This window comes from Oryzias melastigma, linkage group LG3 (genome assembly GCF_002922805.2).
Source record: "Oryzias melastigma strain HK-1 linkage group LG3, ASM292280v2, whole genome shotgun sequence".
NCBI lineage: Eukaryota > Metazoa > Chordata > Actinopteri > Beloniformes > Adrianichthyidae > Oryzias > Oryzias melastigma.
Window position 1 is genome coordinate 29679548 of NC_050514.1, and position 27160 is coordinate 29706707.

The 27160-nt window shown below is 37.5% G+C and overlaps 1 long non-coding RNA gene across 2 annotated transcripts in view; it reads left to right on the forward strand.

The window, feature by feature from the left end:
- The first annotated feature begins 782 nt into the window (after positions 1-782).
- LOC112160345 overlaps positions 783-27160 on the forward strand; it is a 56376-nt gene continuing 29998 nt past the window's right edge. Inside the window, exons 1-2 of one of the 2 annotated variants that reach the window (XR_004947644.1) lie at positions 783-1454; positions 3290-3378. This is a non-coding gene — a long non-coding RNA (uncharacterized LOC112160345). The remainder of the gene's footprint in view (positions 1455-3289; positions 3379-27160) is intronic. The other variant, XR_004947643.1, reaches the window with a different exon arrangement.

Here is a 27160-nt window from a genome sequence, read left to right on the forward strand (position 1 = left end):
AATTCTGCTGCTTGGCTCGGCGCTCCGCCGTACAGCTGACCTCTCAGCGGGGACAGGAATGCAGCTGGCTGCTCTCACTGTTAATCAAAATGATGGGGGATGTGGAGGATGCTGGTTGTGGCGTTGGAGGACGGAGGAGGAAATGCTCGCTGCAGTCGGATGCTAGCCAAATTTCGCACACACATACATACCCGGCGTGTGTGGAGGGAGCTGGCTCAGCACTCTCCTTTTCGCCTTCTACTGTACATCTTCTGCTCCGGCCTGTCCCTTCCTCCTGCTTCACTTTTTCTCCTATTCTTTTTCTTTCTTCTTCCATTTAAAACTTTCCAACATCCATCACGGCTGAGCACAAACAGAGAGCAGCGGTGAGGGCCCAGAAGGACAAAGATGGAATGGACAAAATAGGATGATATCAAGAGCAGCTACTGTCTCCATTCATCAGCCTGTTCGGGTGAAGCCAGCTGCAAACTCTGATACCAGATTGATTTATTCGTTAAAACCACTTGAGTCCTGCTGGAAAGATGGAGAGGAGGGTTACTAAAGAGTCAGAAAGAGAAGTGCATAAACCCTGAAGAATCTGCAGCGCTGATGAGTCAGGCATGAGATAAAGAAAGGGACAGAAGATGCAGAAATGTATTCAGGAAATTGATTTAATGGCATAAAAGTCAAGAAATGGAGGAATCTAAAATTCTGATTGTTCGTCTCAATATTAATAAATGCAGGCATGCAGGATCAAGGGTTTAGTGCTTCATTTTATGCAGGTGGTCTTCAAGAAAATGAGATTCTTTGCAGCTTTAGGAGAGATATGAAGTACAAGTACTGGAAAATACCCTGGGAGGAAAATCTGAGATGAAATACCACATAAATCCCCAATGGAGCTCAAATGTGGAGCACGGTAAAGGCCAGAAGACTTTAGTGGAAGGTTCAAACACAAAGAACCAGATCTATCCACTTAGGGGGGAGTCAGACTGGAAAAATGAGTTGGTCAGGATGAAGTCCAGAACCTCGTGTTTGGTCTCTAATCAGACTGCAGTCAAGTGGACATTTCTGTTTCAAAGTAAAGCCTGTGAACAAAACCACATGACTAAAGATCTCTTCAGTCATTGGCCAGGAATTATGAGGGCGGAGCAAAAACAATAGTGGAAGTCTTAGGTTGTGTCCAAATCCCCCCAATCACTATATGGTGTGTTCACCATTTTCTAGTGCTGTCCAAATCTACTAATTCTAAAATCGAGTGTGCTCGAAATTTCCCAGAAGTCTTTGCAAAAAACTAGCATACATCTATATGTAACAGGTGTTTAGTTAAGTTTAATTAATTCCACCAAATTTGAGGTAAACATTTTTTTTAACATTTCTATCCGGGTGTTAGTCTGTCCGAGGGTATTTGAACTCACCACGGTGACGCAGAAGACAGTGCTGCACATGCGCACTCGGACTACTGCGGACTGGCTGAGGTAAGACGTGCTCTTCCTGGTGTCCGTTTTCTTTGTAATTATATCTTAGCTTAAACTGTTTTTGAATTTGTTTTATCAGAATTTAACAAAAGTAGGAATTGTACTGCATTAATTTTTCTCGGTTTGTGATGTGTAATTTTTGTTATTAGCTGCTTTGAATGAGGCGATGCGTCATTTTCGCGCCATTTTGGCGCAATTTTTCTTCTATTTTGTGTTGACTTTTCTTTCTTTTCCGTGCAATTTTCAGTTGTTAGGGGGAAGCACTGAGGAAAATCACGGACAGCAGTGTAACATTTGTTTTTTTTTTCTGTCGACCAGATTAAAAGAAATTAAATCAACATTGGAGCCTGATCTTTATTCACCTGACCTGAACACAACGTAGACCAACACAGTCGAACCAGTTACATATGCAAACTAGATTAATCGGATGTAAAACACAATGCATTGCAGTTGAACAATTTTGAACTAATAATGCAATACTTGAATAAACCATCCACATTTTCACCATCAGAGCACAGTGGAGTCATAAATAGATGTCAGGAAATGTTCATTTTTATTCAATTTTTACTTTGTGAAAATCGAATAAATCTGGTATTTAGAAAAATAAGATTAAAATAGTGAACATTGTGTCCGAATTACCTTTAAAATCCGGCACACTAGATAGTCCCGCACTTTATAGTTTTTTTTAGTAATTAGGGGTTAGGGGGGCAATTTGGACACAACCCAACACGTTGCTGCCCTTGTCAGGATAGTTCACTTAATCAAACTTTATATTTTATTGACCAATTTTGAACGTCTGTATCAACGTCAGGTTCAACATTTTTTACTTTGGCACTGCGGAGCTATGCTGCAAGACGGTTACTGGCAAGAAGATGGGTAAGAAGGTACACTGATAAGATTTTATCACTCATGGATTGGCGGGAAAACAGTATAAGAAGAAGCAATATGTATCAAATTAAAAGTTGTTTTTATGAGCTATATTCATTCATAAAAATGTCTCAAAACTTACCACTGTGATGTTAAACCAATGCTTCTAGAAGGAATTTTGCAAATGAACTACAAGGTTTATTTTTTTGTTTATTTACATGGATTCCATTAGCTGAGAACTATAGCCTTCAGATAGTCTTCCTTAGTCTATTAAAATCAGAAATCACAGTTCATACAGAACAATCATTTTCCAATACAATACCAGCATAAACATTATAAAACAGTCAATTTCCATTTCATTTACAGCGTAAACATTAAGTTTTATATACCTACTAGCATTTTAGAGACGTACAAAATACTCTTGCAATACATTACATACCATTCAACACTTGACACTTTAATTTGTTTTTGAATAATAACTTACTTTTTAGCTCACAAATTTTCTTAGGAATACCCTTCCATAAGGAAATTGCTCTGTGAATAACGGTTTTCTTCATAAAATGAGATTTGGGTAATTGAGTTTTTGTATGACCACTTGTTGCATTTCTAGTGCTGTGCTTGTGCACTGTGTCACAGAGAACAATTTGATTAGAGAAAAAAGCAGGAATTTTAAGGTCCAATACCTTATGCATCAATGTGCCCAGTGTAACCCGCAATCTTTGATATAGATTCAGCCACGCCAAAGTGGAATACATTTGATTTTTTACTGGTTCTAACTAAACAACAAAGGACACGTCTTGCTGCTTTGTTTTGGGTCACTCGTAATTTCGCTTAATCTTTTTGTGAAACAGAAGATCAATAGGAAAAATGGAATAAGGTTAAAGACTTAGTAATTATTTCTAAAGTATCACATTTAACATATTGACAACATTTTTTTTTTTGTTATTGTGTTTATATGTTCTGTCCAGGAAAGACTTCTGTCAATGACCAGACCCAACAAGGTAGCTTTTAGGAGAACGTCACAGCAACCAGCACGTAACGAGACACAGAAAAGCATGTAAGTACCGTTTCCAGCTGTGTCTAAATATACGTCTGAGCAAAAAAAATGTTGGATCCTTTTTTCTGTCTGATAAACAATGATTGTTGCTTTTTATTTGTCTGCGGCTCATCAGTTGCTCCCTTTTTAATCTGTTTACATCAGATGACGACCGGGTACAGTGGCTGTTTTGGCCCAATTGTTCCGCTCCAAACGTGGAGCCTATTCAGAATGCACTTTTAGTTTGGAAAAAAATTAGCTAATTAAACAAAAATTAACTAATTTAATGCTATATTTAACTGTATAACATTCATCAAGACCCAAAAATTGCTCAACAAACTGAAGGAAAGCCTAAAATGATTTAGCATCGAATGATACCAAAATTATACAATTACCACAATTTTAAAAAGCATAAAATTAGCTGAATATTCTTGAAGAAAGCTAGAATGTTTCTATTTCAAAAGTTAGTAAAGCTAAAATTATCTAAGGATGTTCAAAAAGATACCTGCTAAATAATCTTAACAAATAGTAGGAGCAATGGAATTGGCTGAGTAATTATATTAAAGGTAAGTTCTATCTGTAATAGAAAATAAATAAAATTGAATACATATAAAGACCCTGAAACTTTCCGATAACTATGTTTGAATAAATTAAATAACTGGAACGGTTTGAAGGATATGGTTTAAAATTCATTATAAATTCTCAACTCCAAAGTCATAATAGAAGCAACAATCAGATCACCTTGAGTACAGAACAGCTTTGGTTGTTTTTAACATCAATTTACTGTACATGTGACCATATTAAGATCTATAAGATGAGTAAACTTTAAGACTTGTGACTTATTTACTTTTTTGCATCAATTCCACATTCATTGTAAAAATATCCCTTTTCAATTAGATTATAATATAATGTTTTGTTGTGTTTTGGCTTTATTCTACCCCTTTGAAAGCCCCGCATTTCCTTAGAGTCCTTTTCCAGTCCTAAAGTTCGATCCCGTCAGTACCTTTTTCCTGTTTTTACCCTTTTTTTTCAATGAGCCTTTTTGGCTCAGGTTCAGCTGAAGGTAAAATTCTTCTGTCGTCTATCAAGTCAGAATAAAAAAATACTTTATTAGCTTTGAAGCAGTAAACCCCACAGCAAAGAGCAGAGCCTGAAGTTTTTTAGAATGGAAAACGACAAACACCTGCAGGTGAGTCAGCACCTTCAGCAGAAAATAAAGTCTGTACATGTATTTAGAACAGACCCATGACCTTCATGCAGAAGTCACAAGGTCAAACCTCGTTCTTGTTTAACACAAAAGACAATTCATTCGTGGTTTGTGCGACAGTTACATAATTTACCATGATAGCCGCCCTATATACACAATAGAAAAGTTATCGCGTTTCTTTATTTGCGGTTTCACGTATTCGCGGATGACTCTTCCGGTTCATTACAAAAACTTGACAACTCAAGACGCTTGTATGAAATTTTTGCGTCTAAAGGAGGTGCTGAGGTCGATCATACACTGCAGAACCCTCCCCCACTGCGGAGTGAGGAGGGGGAGCACCTGTAAACTACTCCACTCTTTTCTTCATGCCCCTGCATGGAGAAACGTCATCAGCTGACAGAAGTGGACAAAAATCCTGATAAGCTGAAGAAGATAATCGCAGAGGATAATTATCATCTGGAGCAACTGTTTATTATAGATCCAAATTAGCGGGTTTGGTGTGTTCGCAAATGTGTTCAGGCTCTAACCCCCCCAAAAGTAATGGAGGAATACTGTGGTACTTGAGTGAAAACACTGTTAGACATACGTGGAGTGGAAAGCCACAAATTTGTGTATGCATCTCGCAAAAATCAGGCACAATTGCATAACATTTACGTAATAGATTCGTATAATGTCCGCATGAACTGTGTAATTGTCAACCGACTAAAAAATTTTGAATGGCTCAATACAGAATCCCAGTTGGCTAACGCCTGGTTCACATTGGACGGAGAAGCACCGCGAAACGGCGAAGAGTGAACATGGCATCCGCTCTCTCCTGCAATCCACACCAGACACGCATTTTTCTGTGACTATCGACAAGTGTGGAGCTGTTCTGTGGCCATAAATGTTTGAAACCCAAATAATATATATATATATTGGCATTTGGCCAAAAAAAATGTAATATGTATAAAAGTTTTTGCTATTCTAAAATAAATTTAATTATTTTCAGCTTCAAATATTCTGTTTTTAGGTTTCAAAACTCAAAACTTCAATTTCAAAACTTTTTTTTTTTTCAGTTCCAACTCTTTTTTTTCTTCCGAATCTGAACATTTCAGTTTCAAAACTTTTGGCCCCACTGTGGCACGTTGGGGCGGGGCTAACACGAAGGACCAATCAAAATCAATAAGGGTAGTAACTTCAGTCCCGGTGCGTTCACTGACTGCGAACTGTGACAATTACGGTAAAAAAAATTGCTGTATTGTCTGTACTATCAAAGTTTGTAGTTGTCCCAAGACAAGTGTAAAAAGCAGTTTTATCACGTACAAACCGCGTGTCCAAAACGTCGTTCTAGCCCATTCAAAGCGCCATCATGTAGTGTTGTATACAGACATCGCAACATCCGTATTTATGGCCCCGATTTGGCTCCTTAGACAGAATTGACGCAGATTGCAAAATGATCTGCTGCACAGTGCCAGCCTTCCGCGGAGGACCGCGGCTCTCCTGGCACCTGGTATGAACCACATCATAGGGTAAACAAGGGCGCCAAATGGAAGCGGCCTCCATTCCGCAGCGCTTCGCGTGAGCAAGGCGTTAGATCCCTGATGGACATCTGTGCACATCGACGAATGACGAACGTTTATGAATTGCAGATATCACACATGTATCACGAAAGACTGAAATTACATTTATTATACTTTGCGGCAGTGAGACACAACCTTTAAACCAGGCCATCTCCATTGACACTTTCATATTTTATTTGTTTGTGGCTCTTTCTGTAAAGAATTTTAAATACGTTTTTATCAAAGTTGGAAAACTCGATGTAGAAAAGAGTCTGCTTCCTCTGTTCTGACCTCTCCTCTTTTCCTCAACAACATCTGCAGCTCTCAGAGGATGAAAGATCAAACTAGATTGGTCTGAAAACTAACTTTAGTACAAGAAAAGTGAAATAAAATGTCTTCAAAAGCCTGTCTAGAAAGTCGTACGAGTTATTAGTCTAACGTTGAAACAGTGTGAGTCAAATTCTGTTTAAAATGGTGCTTTATTGAAATTAGTTTGATCATCAGAATTACTTTAGTGTGACAAGTATGTAAATGAGTTTTTCTCTGCACTTTCAGCTTCCATGTTTTTTCTGGTGACATTTTGCCCCGCCACATGCTGAAAACATGACATTTAAGCATAATTATCGGCCTAATCATCATTTCTTCTTCCCTAAGAAGTAGTCTCTAAGCTTGTTTGTCGAGCAGACAAACATGACTTGCATACATTTGGTTGCATGATCCTTTAGCACATCACTGAAGGAGTTTTTAATCCCTCTTTGCATAATCCAATGCTGGGTTTGGTCACTCTCAGAATGATTTCATTGCTTTTCTAAATGAAGATGCAGCTTTGAGGGTTTGTAACTCCTACCAATAATGAATTTGGTTATCTTCCAGCTGAGGTTTTGAGGTTTTTCTGTTATATCGATTCCTGAAATGCTTTTTTTGTTCTGGAGTTTATTGAAAAAAACTTAATTAATTTAAGGAAGGATGTAGAACTGTTTTGAAGTGGAATTTAGGTTAATGTGTGTACCAACTCCTGAAAGTAAAACTTTTTTAAAGACCAACTTTGATCAAAATCATATTTTTGATGTTTTAACATGTTGTTGCAGCATTTTTCTCATGATTGAGGATATATATAAACAAAATTCAGCTTAAAATTGCATTTCTGAGTATCTCCTTATTCGAATTGTTGTAAATAAGCAGCAAACAAAAAAATTGCAGTTTTGAAAAAGAACCTATATGTAACATGAAAAGTGTCCAGGGCTGGCAATCAGCTTCTTGCTCTGAGCTTTCAGCAATAGGGAGGGGAAGAGGGGGTGGGGTTGCTCTGGAATAATAATTCTGCCCACAATTTAGAGGTGAATTTCTAATGAAGTATTGTCGCTCTGCAGAAACTCTGTCCTAGAAGACAATAGATCTTTAGATTTTGGCTAAAAACAGCGTAATCTTAACTAAAGGACCACTGGGAACGCTTTTACAGTAGCACAGCAACTCAGAGACCTGAGTATTGATGAATTGTGTGTTCCCATTTGTCTATGTCAGGAGTCTGCAACCTGTGGTTCCAGAGCCAAATGTGACTCTTTTATCTCGCCATGGTGGCTCTCTGGCTGGAGAAAAATAAAATAATGTATCATTTTTTTTAAAGTAAGGTTTACTTGTTTAGCATTATTATAATCAAACTTTCAACAATTTCAGCAATCTTGGTATCACAACGTTCAGCTCGTTGAGGACATTACTGCTTGTAGTTTTGGTATTTATAAACTTTGTAGTTTTTGAAATATAGCGCAAAATTTGCCCTAAAATCAAAAAGTCTTCAAATTTTAAAATTTTGAGTAGATTAGTGGCAAATCTTTAAATAAATTCATGGGATATGTGTTTATATTTTATAGTGATTTTTAAAAAAATGGAAGTCTGCCTAATATTTAAGCAACATGCTAACGTTTTTGACTAATTTAGTTTACCAAGACATTTTAGGCTATTTTAGAGTTTGGCTTGTAGCTACAAACTAGCTTTTTTGGGCTAGTTTGGCCTCTACTGAGTTTTTTATGTTAATATGGAGTTTAGCTTGTATTTTAGCAAAATGCTAACGTCTTTGACTAATTTAGTTTACTGAGGAATTTTAGGCTATTTTGAAGCTTAGCTAGTAATTGAGCAACGAGCTAGCTTTTTTAGCTGATTTTGGATCTACAAAAGTAAAAAGGTAAAATTGCTTAAAAAAATTACATTTTGAGAGATGCTAGTTTCTTTTTATATTTTTGCTTTTTTTGTGCCAAAAATTGAAATAACTCATATTTATTTAAATAAAAAAGAGTAGGTAATGAATGCAAATTCAAATTTCTTAAAGGCTAAAGTAAATCGGCTCCTTCTAGGTCTTGATAAAACGAGTCCAAATGGCTCTTTTACTGTTAAAGGTTGCCGACCCCTGGTCTATGTCATCACCTCGCGCACATTACGCTTACTTCCGTCACCGCTCTGCATCCATAGCAACCGCAGTTCTTTACAACATAGCCAACACAATAGGAGGGGCCAGGCTAAACCGCTAACCATACGAAGAAGATAGATCATTGTGCATTCTTGGGGGGCATCTTGTCTAAAAATGTGTAAATTGATAAGATTAGAATGTTTGCTCAAAATCTGAGTTGTGAACAAAGATAGTATAGAGAGAAAATTACTGATTATCACCTCTCCCATCAAGATTCAATTCAATTCAATTTTATTTATATAGCATAAAATCACAAAGGGCTTCAAAATATGAACAATAGTTAAAAACTAAGACTAAATAAAACTGGTTATCTCTGCCCTTAGACCCTCCCTCCCAGTAAGGAAAAACTCCTAGAAAAACCCGAGTCAGGAAAAAAGAAGAAACCTTAGGGATTCCCACATGAGGGAGAGGTCCTATCCCAGGACAGACAGGCGATACCAGAACTATTAAAGAAAAGATCCAAATATGAACTAACTGCTGGAAAGCCAAAATCCTGTAGACTTCTATAGAGAAATGAACAGCTATCAGTCAATCTGTTTGTCAGAATGACCATTCTTGATCTGGTGTCTATTTTTAGCATGTTTTTGCTAAACCTGTTTCTTTTTTCATGATATATATTTTTTATTGCAAGTTATAAATTAGCCAATCAGATGCCTCAATAGAAACATGTGGTGCCCGCTAACCCCACCTTCAATGTTTGAAGCGTTTGACAGAAACTCGCAAGAGTGGTTGCCATAGAAATGATGACTCAGACCAATCACTGCCAACTAACGTTGTCTGGTTATAAAATGGCTAAATCCGTGGACAAATATCGACTGAATTGACTTCATTTCGTTGGAACCCAAGGTTAAATATTTTCTACTGGTGACATCAGTCTTGCTGTGTCCATCTCTATATATGTCAATGGTTGTGAATGACCAATGGTGGAGACTGGTTTGATGTTTATATACCTCCAGGCTACCAGTCAGTGGCACTTGATACAGACAGCTGTCTTTCGGAGACATTTACACATCGACCAATCAGAGCTGCTGCCGCTCAGTGATCCGGCTGCCAACACCCAGCTTTCGCCCAATTTCACCAATGATTTTCAAACAAATCTGGAGTTGGCATGAAATCTTGAAGATCCTGATGCCTCCCCATCACGCAGTGGCAGTTGTGTTTGTGACCGTATCATTATACAAGTCCCGTTAAACATCCAGACAGCATCCTCTTCAGTCTTAGGAAATCATTATGGGCCCGTTTTGGCTCATTCTGCTTCCTTTTAGTGTCATTCCTTACAACAAGCGTGTCATTTCATGTCAGAATATCGACAGAACATGAATTGCTGCAGGAGTCGGCGATGAAAACCGTCTGCTCGGGTGCTTTCAGGTTGGTTATTGTAGCTGCTGCGTGGCCTCGTGAGGCTCATGACTCAGAGTTGTGGCCTTCACTTCAGTCTAGAGCTGACAGCTTCAAAGCATCCGAACAGCTTCACATCATCTCTCACACAGACTTGGATTCCGGACAGATGGACAGTGCTGTTGGCTGTTTTGAGGGTTATTAAACTCGGTTGTACCAGTGGAAATATTTGCTGTGCAAAGGTGGCTTTTAACAGGAGGACACAGACTCAGCCTCGGGGCGCAGTGCGATGAATAACAGATGGTCTGCCTGATTTGTGCCTTGTGGTTGTCAGGGCTGACTTACTATAGCGGTAATGAAATGTGAAGGAGCATGAGAGATGTTCACGATAGTCTTTAAGAACAAACAGGAAGTCATTGTGATACTCTCAGTCTGTGTTTCCCCATTAGAAGGGGATTTTTTTTAATTTACAGTAATTGTGGCAATTTTTAAAATTTAGATTCACATCCCATTTATAGAAGCATTTCAGTGTTTGTGAAGTCGAAAAATAAACAGTATCCAGGCCTATTATTGGGAAAATGAGTGTAATTTTTAAAGAACTTAAATTATTTTTTTTCTTTCAGTTTTTGTCTATTGAAGATTATTTTAAATCCCCTAAATTTAGCTTGACCAACTCTCTCTCTTCTAACAAACTTAAAATAACTTTAATAGGCTTTCTGTGATGTTTTGGATTTGTCATCATTTGAAAAAGAAAAACACCTTTTGCTACATTCAGTAACTTTTCATTCAGTAACTTTTCTCTTTAAATTACTTAATAATATTTTATTCATTTTGCGTGTATGTGATCCATTGGAAATGTGATTATTTGGAGATTTTTTTTTTTTTATCTGTTCAATATTATTTCGAATAAAGTTTTATTGTTAAACTTAGTAACTTTTGTCTTTATAGACCATAATAATGAGATTTTATTTTATTTATTTTTTTATTGTGTGATCCATTGAAAATGTGGTTATTTTAAAAAATATATATTTTAAATAGAGACACCTTGTTAAATTCAGTTACTTTTATCCTTATAAAGCCTAATTAAAAAAATATATAACTTTTTGTGTGAGCTCCATTGAAAATTTGACTATTTAAAGAGAAACAAACATTTTTTTGGTCCATTCAATATAATTTTACATGAAGTTGTATTTTGTTAAATTCAGTAAATTTTGCTTTTATAAACCATAATAATGAGATTTATTATTTTTTCTATTGTGTGCTCCATTAAAAATCTGGCTATTTTAAGAAAAAAAAACTTTTTTTAAATTGGTTTAATATTATTTTAAATAAAGATTGATTAGTAATCCTGCAACTTTTGTCTTTTAGTTGCTTAATACGATTTTATTATTTTTTGTATGTGTGATCCATTCAGTAACCTTTGTCTTTTAAAACTCTTATTAATGAGATTTTATTCTTTTTTTTAAGTGTGATCATATGGAGGGGGCACAGCTTTTTTATTGTGAGTTTAATATTATTTTACATATAAATAGTTTGCTACATGCAGTAACTTCTCTGTTTCAATTAGCTTAATGAGATTTTATTTTTTTATTTTTTGTATGTGTGATCCATTGAAATTGTGATGACTTAAAATAAAAAAAATAACAATTTTCCAGCAGTATATCTGACATTTAAAGTTTGTGAAAATAGGATCTAACATAATACAGTCAATGGATCAGTCGATTCAAAGGATAGTAGAGTATATAACCTGTCATGTAAATTAATCTTAAAGCTATAATTCCAGATGTAAAATCTGTAAAATTTGTTGTGTAAAGTTTTAAAAGCTGAAAAAATAATTTTTACTTGTCAATTATTTATTTGTAAAGTTTTAACTATAGGACTCATCAGATGTTTCTGTAAATTTCTGGAGCTGCCAGTTTTTGTCTATTTGCCACATTTTTATGAGCACGGATTAACCTTCCCCTGAAAGAATGAGTGGAGATAAACCTGCTCCACCTCTGAGGAACGCTTTTTAAATCATCTCTCCAAAGGTGTTCCTCGGCTCTTCTCATCCCAGTTTCATTTGAACTGAGCTTGAGAGGAGATGCAGATGCGTTTGGGGATCAACAAGCACATTTATCCTGATCAGAAAGTGCTGGAAACCCTTTAAACACACATCAAATGCGTCCGGGCTTCCCTGTCATGTGTGATCAAACTAAACCTGCGGACTGGAGTCTTTATTGGCTTAACACTGATTGCCCTGAGCAAACAAGTCCAAATCTCCTTGTGCACTCCACCGTGAAGCTTAAACATCTTCATAGCAGAGTTATGTTTGTGGTCTGTGTCACCCTGAAGGAGCAGAACCCTCACCGCACAAATAATCATTAAGCTGACATCACGGACCGCACTGTGAAGGAGCGCTTGGGTTTTTCAACTGTCTTCATTTTGCTTTCCACCTTCGTTCTGGTCAAGATGAGTTCATGAAGGAAGTGTTGCTGTAAAATTATCAGTAACTTTTATCTCAGGTAAAAATCAATCATGACTTTTTCAGGGATAATGCATTGGATGGTGTTCTGCACACAGAGCATTAAGCTAGTTTGTGACTTTCACGCTTGGTTAAGTTTTCAGCAGATAAAAAGTTAGAATAAACGGAAAACATAAAAAAAACTTCATCCAAGATAAGAGAAGCAAATACAGAACTGACTGGAGTCGTAAGTGTAGGTCCATATGTTTGGATTTCCCTTTTGTTGTTAACATTTTTTAATCAGTGACCAGTTGTGTTTCAAGGATAACCTCCATTTCTGACGATTGCACACACTCAAGTAAGCATAAAGTTTCCCAATAACATTTTATTTTAACACATGAAAGTCTGATTTAGTTTTATTTGTCTGATGATTTGGAAAGTACATCTAAAACCTATAATCACAACTGCTCTTGTGGCTGTTTGCAGGTGAAAATGGGGTCAATAAGAGGCCAGTGAGCACGCCTTAAACCTTTGTTCACACAGCTCAGCTGTTGTTTCAAAACTCTGCATTTGCTGTGGATTTCCTGCTAAATATGCAGTCCAATAATCTAAAGGTGACTTTTGAAAAAACTCATTACCTCTGCTCTCCAGTGCAGACGGAGGGAGCGTCCTGTCGGAGCTGTTTTCTCTCTCAAAGTGCTTTCTGAACCTCACCTCTCACCTTCTCAGAAACTTCAGCCAATTATGACAGAAACAAGGTTAATATTTCATCACGCACTTCATGAAAGGAATCCCAACGATGTCCGGACTGCTGGCAGCTCTCTTCATCTGCAGATGCCTTTGCTGGTTTCTATCCACGAGTCACCTATGGGCAGTGACATTCAGGGGGGGCTTCAAACACCTCAGGTTTGAGCCGGTCTGAAAATAAAGGCCAACTCATTCAGATACACATGACAGCACCTATGAATTATTTGTGTTGGAAAAAAGTGTCTTTTTGTGTTTGTCTAAGCAGCATCAGTTTCATATTTGCATCTATAAGGAAATCAGGACAAAAAATGGGAAGGAGTGGGTTTGATCTGCTCATGATCCTGTGGACTCGAGGCAAAAAATGACAGGAAATTGGGATTTGATTAAACCCTAGTCACACCCATACAGGGGGGGGTGACTTGTACGGGTCTTCTGAGCTGAGGGAGCCGATTGAGGGTCGTAGATAGAAGTGGCTGCTCCTCCAGGATCATTTTCACTGGTCCGTCTGCATTCAGAGACTCTCCCAGTACCATGAGCTTCACCATCTACTGAAGGAGCAGCATCAGAATGAAGGCCGCTTACAGCGGTACTTCTGTCTCTCTGTCATCCAGTTTAATGACTTGCTGACCTGGCTTAGTCTGAGGAGGGAGTATGGGGTACGGGAGCCTTACTGAGGGCTTTACTGAAGTTATTTTTTTTTAAAGCAAAACACATTACAATGAGATTGTTTGCATGTTTCCCGTTTAACCCAAATGAGATTGAAGAGTTTGAGAGGAAACAAAGCAAAACGGAAACGTGTTCCTTTTGAAGACTATACATTTTTGAGACAAGCTGAAAAAAGTTTGTTCAGAAAGAAAGTTGAGTTTAAAAAGAACAAAAATGTCATTAAGGTTTTATGTTTTGGGTGCAGGAATGCACTAAAAGTTCATGAAGCTAATCTCAGGTGTTTCCATCTAAAGCCAACTCTTGGTCCAAAACAGAAACCAGAGCAAACAGAACATTAATAATTAAAATTAAAAAATGAGCTGAATGTGTGACCTTGAGGTTGATGTTCTTCTTCAGAAAATAAAAGTTCAAGGAGAACGGAACAGAAGAATCTTTGCCGGAATGTTCTGATAATGAATCCATTACTCCTCTGCAGAACAGATTCTCACAAACCCTAAAGGTTTGCATTGAAGACAAAGATCAATTACAGCAAACGAGAGCCTCACTCACCGGAGTTTTAGACCAGAAATAGTCGTCTTTGTTCCTCTCATTACTGCCAAAGATGAAATCATCTTTACCAATCAAAAACGATTTCTGACTCCTTATAAAAACAAACACGGTGCTCATTTTGATTTGTAAGCTTTTTGTTTTAAAAAGTTAATAAAAATATAAATGTGAGAATGTTTTGACAGCCAAAATAATAAAACTCAAAAGCAGCTTTTATCTTTCAGTTTGTACTTCAAATAAGAGAAAATTAGACATTTTTTTTTTCCCCAAAGTGCTCATCTCGAAGCTTCTGAAGTCAAACTGCTATTTGTTGTTATAAAACATTTAAGCTTATGATGATCCTGATATTTGTTTCTTAAGTCTGTAAAATCCTGCAGATTAAATTTTTAAAAGCAGGAATGAGTTGAAAAATTTAACATCTCTTAAACACAACAGCGTTTTGTAGACTATTCTTCCTGTGAAGGAAGGATATAATATAACATAATATATACACTAAAAAGAACTTAAAATAAAAAAAATAAATAAATAAATGCAACATTTATACTGAAAAAAAATCAATTTTATAAAATATGTCAAAAACAAAGATCAAAATACATGGATGGGAAAAATTAAAGGCACAAAAATAAAAATTGGATTAGCAATAGTACATTTGTCTAAAGGAAACACGTCAATTAAAAAAAAACTTGCATTTATCAAAAAAAAGAGCTTCGAAGAGATGGATTTTTGAGGCAAATTAGAATTGACATATTTCACAAAACTGAAATGGAAACACTTTTCGAATTAAAGAGTCACATGACCAAATGTGAATGCACTACAAGAGTTCTCAGAGCATCAAAAGTTGAGCGTCATGCAGAATTGTCATATCCACCATCACATTCTCACTCCCAGCTTGTCCCATATGGACATTTGCTCCTCCGAGTCACTTTTTGACATTTTTGGTGTTCCCAACTTGTTGTTTTTGGCTGTTTTCATAAAATCAGGGGCCCCCTAACGCTCAGGACACGGACCAGTACCGGTAACCTAACCCAATTAAGGACACCAAAAACATCAAAAGGTGACGTTAGGGGGCCCGAACCATACGCCCCATGTCGAGCTGGGAGTGAGAATGTCTGGGATCCACAGCTCCTCTGTAAAATCACCAATCACAATTTCCCAAAATTGCTTCATCAGTAGCCGCTCCGGCGTAGCTTGCTGCTCCATGGCCTGAATAAGATGCAGACGTCTCCTTTGATAGACAATAGATATTTGAATGTATCTGCTGTAAGTCAAATTATTATTTAAATCGGTTACCATTAATTTGAATAACTTATTGCTTGAGTTAGTTTGTGTTTATGTGCATAAATATGATTTAATGGAAACTGTGTAATTGCAAAATTATGTTTTTTTCAAAATTTCTACAATTTCAATAAAGTTTTGCCGATATGTGTAATGGAACTGGAGCTAATGATGGCTGAAATTAAGATATATTGTTTTAGTGTTCTCCGTTGGTCAGTGGTCTCCAACCTTTTTCAGGCCACAGATCAGTTTGAGGTGAGACAAAATTTTGACACCCGACTTTATTTTTTTAGCTTCCAGTTTCCTTTAGTTTTTGCAGGTAAAGTTTATCTTCATCCTCTGTAAAATATCTTAAACTTTATTTGTACTTTAGATTTTCCATAGGAACCATTAAAAAGATTTTCGCTCACCCCATAATTCATAAATCGAACAAAAACTTTAGCCTCATCTGACTTCAAGGGGCAACTGTTAAATTAAAAATAAAAAGGTCACTCAAACTGATAGTTTCTAGACATAATCATAAACATGAATCCACTATTTTAAAACCTTTATTTGCACCATTCTTGTAAAATTAGACAGCCGGTTGCTGAATATTATGTATTATCGTTATGGTCTGTGGGAAAAATTGTTACAAACAATCCATATTTGGAGTAAAGAATCACATTTTTGTCTGTTAATTTTTCAGGGCTTCTTCTAGTAAATGAAGGATTTTTATACTTTTATACAAATATTAACTCATTGATTAAGACATTTGGCTTACATGGAGCCCCAGACCAGTTAAAATCAGGTGCTTAAAGGACCTAATCAGTACTTTTCCACTGAAAAACAGGGGGCACTGATACTGAGGACTCAAAATGTAGATTTGGTGAAGATGACCATGTAAGGTACTACGGCCTATGGGGAGCTTCTTTAGTCCTGCCAGACGTTGGCTTGAGTCACATAGAGAAAACCTCTGTTGGGTCCATCCTACTGGGTGTTTCTGTCAAGGTGACGATACAGAGTAATCTGATCGACTTTGATCCAACTTTTTAGTAAAAAAAACTAAATTCCAATTGAGTATTTTGGTCACTTTCTTCCTCATCAGCAAACACTCAGAGCAGAGCTTTTATTTTGAAGTGCAAGGCTCTTCTAAAGTTTCCTGTCTGAAACTTTTCAAATATATTTGTTTTGTCGTTAACTTTGCTAGCTTGGGGGTTTCAGTTTAGCTTAAGAAAGTAGCAGATGGATTTTTGACAAGTGACTTGCCATTCACCAAGAATGAGTCATAGTTTTTCAAAATAAAACTTCCTTCAGAATCAAATGATAAATAAAACAGAATACATGTAAGTTGTGTTTTTTTCTCTGACCAACTGCCTTATGAACTGGTACCGGTCCGACAACTGCTGTAGGTGATGTGGAAAAAGATCTTATAACGGACAGGTGTGACAGGTGGATGGAGATCTTGGTATAATACAGGCTGCAGTTTTTTAGAATGTTTTTGAGGAAGGTCATCGAAAACTACAACACTGAGGTAGTGAAGTGACAAGACGGTGTACTGCACGGCAGCAGTGTGGGGAGTGAGGGATGGATGGAGACGGTTTCTGGAATGAAAGAGTACAGAGCAGGTTATGCTGTTGATGTAGGAGGTGATGGAAAGCGTGCTGTTGAAGATGGCGCTCACACTCTTAACCTGTGGGGCAGGAAAGATGGAAGAGTTGTCAGACGATAAAGTAAAACTGTTAGATTTGGATAGAATCGATTCGGTGCTGTCAAGACGCATTTCAGTTTTATTTGGATTAAGTTTCTGTTGGAGCCGAGCCAGGATTTCTTTTTTTTTTTTTTAAGAAGGCACTTAGTAAGGGAAGAAGGAGGAAGGGTGGAATTGTGTTTAGAGGAGATGTAGAGCTGGATATTATCTGTAAAGCAGTAAAAGTGAAAGTTCTGTTTACAGAATAATAAATGGAGGCCGAGGATATTAACGATAAACAGAAAAGGTCTTCATAAGAAATGTGATGAAAGGACACAGATCCCTACAACCAGAACGAGAAGAAAAAGAACAAAGAAAAGAAACAACCAAGAGGATCAAAGCAGATTCAAGAGAATGGGAAAAAAATAACCAAAAAATAAATGATTTTATTATTTCTCAGTGGATTTTGTGGTTTTGGCTGATCTGCAGCTTTTTTAGAGGCTAATTCCAAATATTGGAAGAATAATAAACTAAATCTGTTTTTTCTTGTTCTCTAATGTTTCTAATTAAAAGTATAAACAAAATATTACAGAAATCAAGAATGTGTTTATTGTACTTAGTTATTAGTTGATAAAAGTATTTTACTTTTATTGCAACATCCACATCTGGCATGTGATGCGCATTAATGAATGTAAAAGGAGTTCACACTGGACAACTAGTGCAAGTTCACTACATACATTTGAAAGCAAAAGACTGGCTAATCTTGCTCCAGACTTTTTCTTTTACATCAAGATCCGAGGTCGACTCGTCTCAGAGGTCCTTGAAAACTCTATTTATTTAATATGTCTGCAGATTTATTTGAACTTGGACATTTTTTTAAATCTCTTTCCCCAAAAAGGATAATTCTCTAAGGTTTCTTTCCTGTTGCAACAGGTAAATGGACATTCAAAGCCAAATGAAGTCTTGTTTCAGTCATCACTTACGCACAGTTTTTACCTCAAGATAAAAGGAGAAAACAGCAGAATTAAATACGTTTGTAACGAGGGAAAAAGAGCCGCCAATCGGCGTGTCACTCTGTGTTTGTCAAAGCCTGAGCCGGGGTTGCATCGACATATAGAACCATAATGCTCCCATTTCTTAAAGTGGTCCCCTCAAAGCATCACACCTTCCCACCAGCGGCAGATTAGAGCTGCGAGATTAGCGAGACGCCCAATTTTCTTCAATATAGAAAATTGTTTTGTACAAAGTAGAATTGATGTCAATCCAGCTGTCTCCTTAGAGAAAATCACATGTCATTTCTACAAAGGTAAAAGCTGTGACCTGGAGCCAAACAGCTAAGAGTATTTTAATAGCAATTTCAGTGTTGCGGGAAAATACAGAGTCAGGAAGTACGGCTGAGTCTGCAGGTGAAATAGTTTTCAAATACAGACGGATTTATCATAAGTTTGAATATATTTCTCATTCTACAGGTCTGGGTCACCTGATTGTTAAACTGTTGAAGAAACAAGACTCCTCGACTATGTCAAGAACACTGAGGAGAGAAAAACAAGACAATGACAACAGAAACCAAATTAATCTGTGGCGCCCCCTCAGTATTTAGGATACAGTTTTATCTTTATAAGCTGGCAAGCCTGGCCCACGTCTGCCACAGCTAAGCTGATGCATTAACATAAATCCAAACTGCAGAAAGTCGCAGGAATAAGACAAGAAAACACAACTCAGACCAGCTTTTATTCATCTCTACAGCTGGAGATGGGCGGTTGGAGAAGGTTGGAGAGGGACTTAAATACAAATTTAGAGTAAATTCCACAGAGGTACAAAGAAGTGTGATGATCAGGAGAACAAACTCTATTTCTGAAATGAGTCTTCCATCAAAACTTCAACTTCAAGCCTTTTCCTTCCATTATTTAACCAGAACTGCTGCTCACTTCAGAGGATTACATAAGGAAGGATTACTAACATAAGGAAATGTCATCAAATGTCCTCAGAACCAAAATAAATTCAGCATCACCCAACAGTAGATTTATGAGAATTTATGATTTTTTTACAAATGGAAAGATAGATGTTAGTAAAAATTAAATTATCTGTCATTTTGTAGCCTTGAGTCTTAGTCAAACATGCCCCTAGAAAAAAAGTCAAAAATTTTATTAAATAAAAAAAAAAAAAATTCAAAATAAAAAAAACATTGCAAATTTGGTAAAAAGGAAAAAAAATGTCTTAAAAGATTTCTTATTTTAAGAAAAAAATATAGTCACAAACACATGTTTTCTTAAAGACCAACTCAAATAAAAACTTTTTAAAAAAATGTTTTTAACATGTTCTTGTAGCTTTTTTCTCACGATGGAGGACATATTTAGAGTAGAATTGAATAGATAAAGACTAAAGACTAGAACTGCATTTCTGAGTATTATTCATATTTTAATGGATCAGGAACAAACAAAAACCCATGACTTGAAAAGCTCAGGTTTATGCATCTACTTTTTTTTTTTTTTTTTACGCTAATGTTAGCTTGGGCTTGTAAGGTGCTGTAAGCTAGCAGGGGAGAGTGTAAACAAAAGAATGCTGGGAAATTTGTGCAGCTAACTTCTCAACTAATTATTTTTCAATAATAATGATATAAATCTTCTAGTTTTTTATTTCATTTTGAAGAATTTTTCTCCTGAAAAAACATTGAATCAAAGATCAGAACAGACTTTTCCAGTTACGGAGAAATCGATCCAAATCTCATTTCTGGATTACAGACTGTTTTGATCCAAACCACAGATATTGTTTATTAGGTAAGATGTGATTATATGTTTTTAAGACTTTTGTGAAACTTTTTAGGTCCCTGCAGTTTTGAACTGGTTTAAAAACACCCAAATAAATGCTTAACACTCACATGTCAAAGTCAAGGCCCGGGGGCCGGATCCGGCCCGCTGAGCGATTATATCTGCCCCGTCGGATGATTTGATATTTTAGTTATTAAAAGCTAGATGTTATCTTGTGCTGGTAACATTTTGGAACACATCTCATCCCCAAGTTGCCACATATTGACACCTGATTAAAGACTCCTCCACGTCGAATATTTACATTTTTGGTGTCCCCAACTCGTCGCCTTTTGATGTCCAATTTAATCGAGGCTCCCTAACATCCGGGCCTCAAAGTGTTTCGGTCCAAGACTGGGGCGTGGGCCGCACTGGTCTCCTAACCCTAACGCAGATCAGTACTGGTTCCGGACACAGTACAAGATGTGGACCAGACTGCGTTGAGAGGTTCAGTCCACGATAAAAAGTTATGATTTTAAAGTTTTAAAAATATAGCTTTATTGCGTTCAATACATGTTTAACCTAAAGTGTGTTCTGAGTTTGACACCCAGAACAGTCACAGAGTTGACCCGAGTGTCTAAATCCTAATTTGGGATTCAGAATGTAAAAGAAATTTAGAAAAATTGATATTTTAAAAAGAGATTTGGTTCTTTTTTGTATATTTTTTTTCAGCAAATTTGTCTGTGAGTGAAAATGAGCAGTAACCGAGGATCCGTTTTTTCTCTGAATGTATTTTATTCTTTAGAATTTGATTGCATTTTTGAATATTTGCCTGCGTGTAGTTGCGTTTGCTCCATTCTGCCCTCTGTGTTGAAGTAATTGCTCACACCTGCTTTTTGTTTGTTCCATCGCAGCTGTTCCTGGTTTCTCATCAGATTCTCTCGGTTTCTGGCTTCAGCTCTCATTTTGGTCCTGCGGCGTGTCACACGTTGGGCCAAGTCCTTTCGTTTTCTGCTGTCTGCTCTCCAGCTTTTCATGATTCTGGTCTGCAGTCCGGTCGTTTTAGCAAACGTTTATGTCTTTTGAGAGCTCTTTAAAATGTGCTTTACTCTCATTTCCTTTGAGGACAAAAGATTCTTCTTCTTGTGGCTCGTTTGAATCACTCCCTCCTCCTTCTGCAGATGCTTTCAGAAGTTGGTTCACATTTTTTGACCACTTAGCTCTAAAAAAAAATAGCAAATTTGCACATGAGCAGTTCTAAAGTTCTGAATTTCAGCCTCAGTGATGATGCACAAAAAGATCATTTAGTTACCTCTGAATTGTGTTGACTTTCTGAAGGAGTGGAGCTCCTGAGAATCAAATACCTCAGTAAATTTGTTTTCTGGTCACATTTGTTACATGAAGAGGAAAAAACAAAGGAAGTGAAAACTGTTTTTTGTAGTGCAGCAGTTTTTTGATCAACCAGTTCAGCTCTTAACAGCTGAACCACTTTGTGCTAAAATGTGGAGCACCAGTTTTGGTTCTTTATCTGATAGATTTCTATTAATGCAGTTTTAGTCATAATTGTTGGTTCTTTTGTCATGTCATTTTTGAAATTCTATGATTAAACATTAATTCACCTATCATAGAAAAAAAAATATCAGCAAAAAATAACAGTCTATTTGTGAGTTAATTTTCCTTAACTTTCAAAAGAAAAACAAACACATTCTTCCACTTTCACTATAATATTTTTGTGTTTTATCGTATAAAATATATTATCACATATTCAATGTTAAGATAGATGCATATATTTTAGTTTTTGCCTTTTTTGTAACTGAAGCCTAAATTAATATCCAATTAACAAAATAGTTTTTAATGTTTTGTTTAGGTATAAATCTCATTTTATTAATGAAATCTATGAAGAAAAGAAAAGAAAAGTGTTTAACAAAATGTTAACAGCTGTCGTATTCTTTTAAGCTGAAACTGACCTTTAGACAAAATAAAAGATTCCAATCCCTAAACACATTGTAAAGTTTTACTCTGGAATTGCATGATCGTTTCCTTCATTTTTGTTTAGGATAACAAGTTTATTGATGTCTTACTGTAAAATGGTTATCCTTTATAAAAACTATAAAGACTAAAACTCACTTTTGACCCTTTAGTGCTTTACTGCTGGATGTAGCTGGTGGGAATTTTCTCACATGTCCCTATCCTGTTTCAGGAAACTAACTACACTACATGTGGATTTTATTAAAAAAAGAAGAAGAATATGAGAATCTTTACATTAGTTTGTTGTGTTGCATGTTTTTTTTCATCACTTATGTATTTCCTCATTATTTCCCAACCAAAGTGAAAGCATGGAAGCATGTCTGAAGTGTGACGAGAATCCCTGTGTCTCTGATGTGTTCATTAATGCCAACAAACAAAAAAAATTTCAAACAACACCGGACGGATGTGACGCTCATTATTCTTGAGATCAAGAACGAATAATATGATCAATATTTTGGTATTACTGTTCCGTACGACTGTCAGAATAAATGTTACTGGAAGACCTGCAATTATTTTACTCTCATAAACATTTCAAAAGGCTTTTTGTAACCTCTCTGCACGTCTCTATCAGAAAGCCTCGATTGTTTTGACAAGAGTTTTTAGGAAAAGACAAACCATATCTCCAGTAAAAAAGAAGTGTAAGTGTGAACAGACTCGAACAGCTGCACAGAGTGCAACAGAGTGAATATTTAAATTTCACAGTATCACTGCAAGTGGCGGCTTTCAAAGAAGAGTATATGTAAAAACATGTAAATGTGTGTTTCGGGCTTCTGTTTTCTAAAATTTCACATTCACACGTTGCTTTCCGCTTTTGGGCTCTACATATAAAACCTGCAGGAATTGAACGCTCCTTGAAAGTTAAACCAGTTGACCAATCAGGGACTTGAAGTTAGTAGTGACTTATGGGTGGCGTCCTTTTCATTTGGTGCCAACCGTTTGAAAGCTGATCACAAAGGAGAAATTAATAATTGCGTTTTTTATTCCTGTCTGGATTTTATGACATCAAGTCTTTCAGATATCAGAATAAATCTGTGAAAGAAAAAAAACTAAAATAAGATTTATGAAATTTGCACCGCATTGACATTTTGCACCAAGTCTCTTCCAACTGTGGGGACATGCGCTAGTATAGGGTAGTGACATTCAAGTGTGAATCCCCATGAATTATATCACTAGAGATGACGAGCTCCTCGTTGCGTACGGAAAGTTGGACGCCATATTGGATTGGTGTAGATGTCTGTTTACTGCTGTGTTACAATTGCACAAACAGACCTTGAAAAACAAGAATGTGACTTTTCACTAGTACATTATTGCTGTCAGTTGATAAAGGAGAATTCCTAGAAAACATTTGAACTAGATCTGAGTGAGTTTACTCTCAATAGTAAACGTTTAGTCAATGGCAGCTTTAGACTTCGCACTATTTCCACATTTTCTGGCAGGACCACCGATCTTTTTTGTTTTATGGAGGACGATCGTGGTATTTGTACGTGTGTTAGACCTCAGATCAGACCGGATGACCCGCTGGTAACAAGATTATGAAGTGGAGAAAAATGGGCTGCACGGTGGCGCAGTGGTTAGCGCTCTTGCCTCACAGCGAGAAGGCCCCGGTTCAACTCCCGGCTGGGACCTTTCTGTGTGGAGTTTGCATGTTCTCCCCGTGCATGCGTGGGTTCTTACCGGGGACTCCAGCTTCCTCCCACCGTCCAGAAACATGCTTCATAGGTGAATTGGTTACACTAAATTGCCCCTAGGTGTGAATGTGAGAGTGGATGTGTGTAAGATTGAGGCCCTGTGACAGACTGGAGACCTGTCCAGGGTGTACCCCGCCTTCGCCCTTCAGTAGCCGGGTTAGGCTCCGGCACCCCCGCGACCCCAAAAGGGAAGAAGCGGACAAGAAGATGGATGGAAGTGTAGAAAAATAAACTAACCAGGACTTCCTCAGTAGCGAAGAGGGAAGAGCCCGTCAGCACCTGCCCGCTGTCCCGCCGGTGCCCGCATCCTTCAGATAGAGGCTGGGCGGGATACACTTGGAGAACAGGAGCCCCCAGCCCAGCGTTGCTGCTCCCGCCAGATGAATTTATCCTGTGGAAATTCAAAATGTCAGTTTGTTTGTTCTTAAAGTGACACAGAAATGTTTTGTTTATGGTTAATTTATGTTTAAGGAATGGAAAAAGAAATTAGCTTGTTCAGTTATTGAGCACGCAACTTAATCATTCACACGTTTTTAATGTAGCACCACAGAAATTGAAATGTTTAGTCATGTTCTCTTATAAGCCATGTTTAACATTTTAAAGTGCATGAAAATATGATTCATTTGAGGAAAATGAGGAAACAGCTTGATGCGTTTTTTTTTTTTTTTTTTTTAGGAGAGTAACACAGACAAAAAGCTCCATTAGCGCCTTCATTTTTCTCATCTGAGCTGCCATCTGACGCAAAACTATACGGCTGGATTGCGCCGCATCATTAGTGTAGCATATTTTTTTGCTATGCTAATAATAGCTATGCGAAACAGTGGGTGCTGTTACGCTGTGGCGAACCCGAAAGGGATAAGCCAAAAGTGAACTACTAATAATAGCTATGCTGTAAGCTAGCAGGAGCGAGTGTAAACAAAGTAATGCTGGGATATCAACGTAGGATTACTTTGACGCTAAGAGTCGCCTTTAGAGGCGAATTTTTAATGAGCTCCTGCTGAAAATATGATTAAAAAAAAAAAGTTTATTTTTTTGCCAAAACATAATTATAAGACCACTGGGAATGATTTTACAATAGATAAAAATATAGTTACAGCAGGACTTTCCCTTCTGTTTTTAAAAATCCAATTTACTTAATTTGCATTAGAGTCTTTAATTCCAAAGGAGAGTTGAGTTGCCATGACAATAAGCACCACAATTCCTAATTTGCAGGGCCGCAGACACCAGGGGAGAGAACTGCGGGAGAGGGCTCGCGCACTGATCCGCGTGCAGCTGCAGCAGCTCGTGCGGCGCATCCACAGAGTGCTGCTCCTTCAGTGCAAATGCTAATTCCTCTGTGTAAATACAGTGTGCAACAGCGTGTATTTTTAGCTTGCAGATAATCAGTCAATCAGAGATGTATTATGCAGTTCTACACTGCGGCATAGACGCTCACAAACAGCCCGCTCGCTCTGCGCTCTGGAGAGGAGCGAGCCGGATCCCTGCGGGCCCTCAGAAAGAAAAATCACGCACACACAAAGTTCATGTTGCAGAGCGCCTTACACGCTTTTCTCCCCTTTCACTGCAAGGCAGGAAAAATAGAAAACTCCCAGCAGCACTTCCTGCTCCCCTCTTTCTCCTCCTCTGACATCAGAGCAGCTTCTGCACAGATCTATGTAGCCATCTTCAATGGTATGGCTGTGACGGGGTATGGCAAGCAAAAGGTGTCATAAATCAGGCGATTTATGACACCTTTTGCTTGCCATACCCCGTCACAGCCAGCCTCATGTGTGACTGTTTTCTGTCTCCAAACCTCATCTGCATCCTCTACATGCATGCCCAAATTAATATGAACAAAAAATGATTTGCATGACACAGGTCATTCTGGGGGGGTAAAAAAAATCAAAAGCAGAGGCAGAGCCCAGCTCGTGCATGTCCAACACACTGCAGTATGTCAGAAGTTCCATTCAAATTTAGATGCACTGGGCTAAAATGATTGGCTCTTTAATTAATTGCATTATCATCAGCAAACACAGTGATTTTCTCCCAGCCGTGAATGCTCCTGAGAGCAGACAGATATTATGTAGCCGAGGAGGCAGCCGTCCACTCAGCCACTGCAGGTGGAGAGCAACAGGCGCAGGCTTGCCACACAGTCACAGTGCCCCCTACTGGCTGCAACCGCCACAACCCACCAGAGAGCGTTACCCCTGGCACTTCATCCAGCAGCAAACAGCCAAAGGCAGAGCAAAGGGAGGGGGGGTGCATTTGTGCACAGAGCCATGGGACACTCAGAGAATGGCATCCCCTCAGAATATGAAAAGGATTTTCTGCCATGTGTTTGGCAGCCCGTGCAATGCTCATGCATACTCAATTTCAGGGATGCATTTGATAGCAAACAGCTTTACATGATAGTGAAATGGAAATATTTACTATTGAGATGGAAAATATTCAGCTTACCCTGCATGGGATTTGTAAGCTGCAAACACACAATGCACAGACATCTGATATGGGGAGGTGCGTTGTACACGTGTTCTCTGACAGAACCCACTACTTACGTCTTATAAGCAGTCTTTACATAAACATCTTCCAGACACACTTGAAGAGACTCACATTATAAAAGCTTCTGATCTTCTGGTATTTTTGAGATTTTATCTGTAAGAATAAAAAAATATAAATATAAGATTCTCACTAGTTATACAAACAAAAGCACATGGGACCGGCAGTCTGGAGATTATTTATGCGTTAAATAAAATCAAAATGAACCAACCGTGTTTTAATGTGCACCAAATTTTTGAAGGAGAAGTCCTGTTGTGACTTATCTTTAAATAAGATTTTCTCCTGTGACAAAGAGAAAATGATTTACTCACACAGAGGGATGTGTGTACTGATATCCAGGTCTTGTAGTGGCAAAAACATAACGCCTTGAGCTGCGTTCACACCTGCTTCAAGTAGCCACTTTCAACAAAACGTCGATGTACATGCTGTCAACACGAATTTCAGTCTTCCGCATCATGCTGCATTCACACCACATTCGAGAGCATGAGACACGTGGAGCCCATGACTGATTTCACTCGTCGCGTAAACCACACCATAGGTTAGAGGTCGGCAACCTTCAACAGCAAAAGAGCCATTTGGGCTTGTTTTCTACTGATCCAAACCTAGAAGGAGCCGGACAGATTTACTTTAGCCTTTAAGAAATTTGGATTGTCATTCAATACCTTCTTTTTTTATAAATATGAATTATGTCTATTTTTGACATGAACAAAAGCAAAAACATAAAAAGAAACTAGCATCGATCAAAGTGTGATTTTTTTTTTTTTTGTTTGTTTGTTTGTTTTACATTTTTACCTTTTACCTTAGTAGAGTCCAAATTAGCCAAAAAGCTAGCTTGTTACTCAATTACTAGCTAAACTTTAAAATAGCCTAAAATTACTCAGTAATTTATTTGTCAAAAAAGTTAGCATGTTACTAAAATAG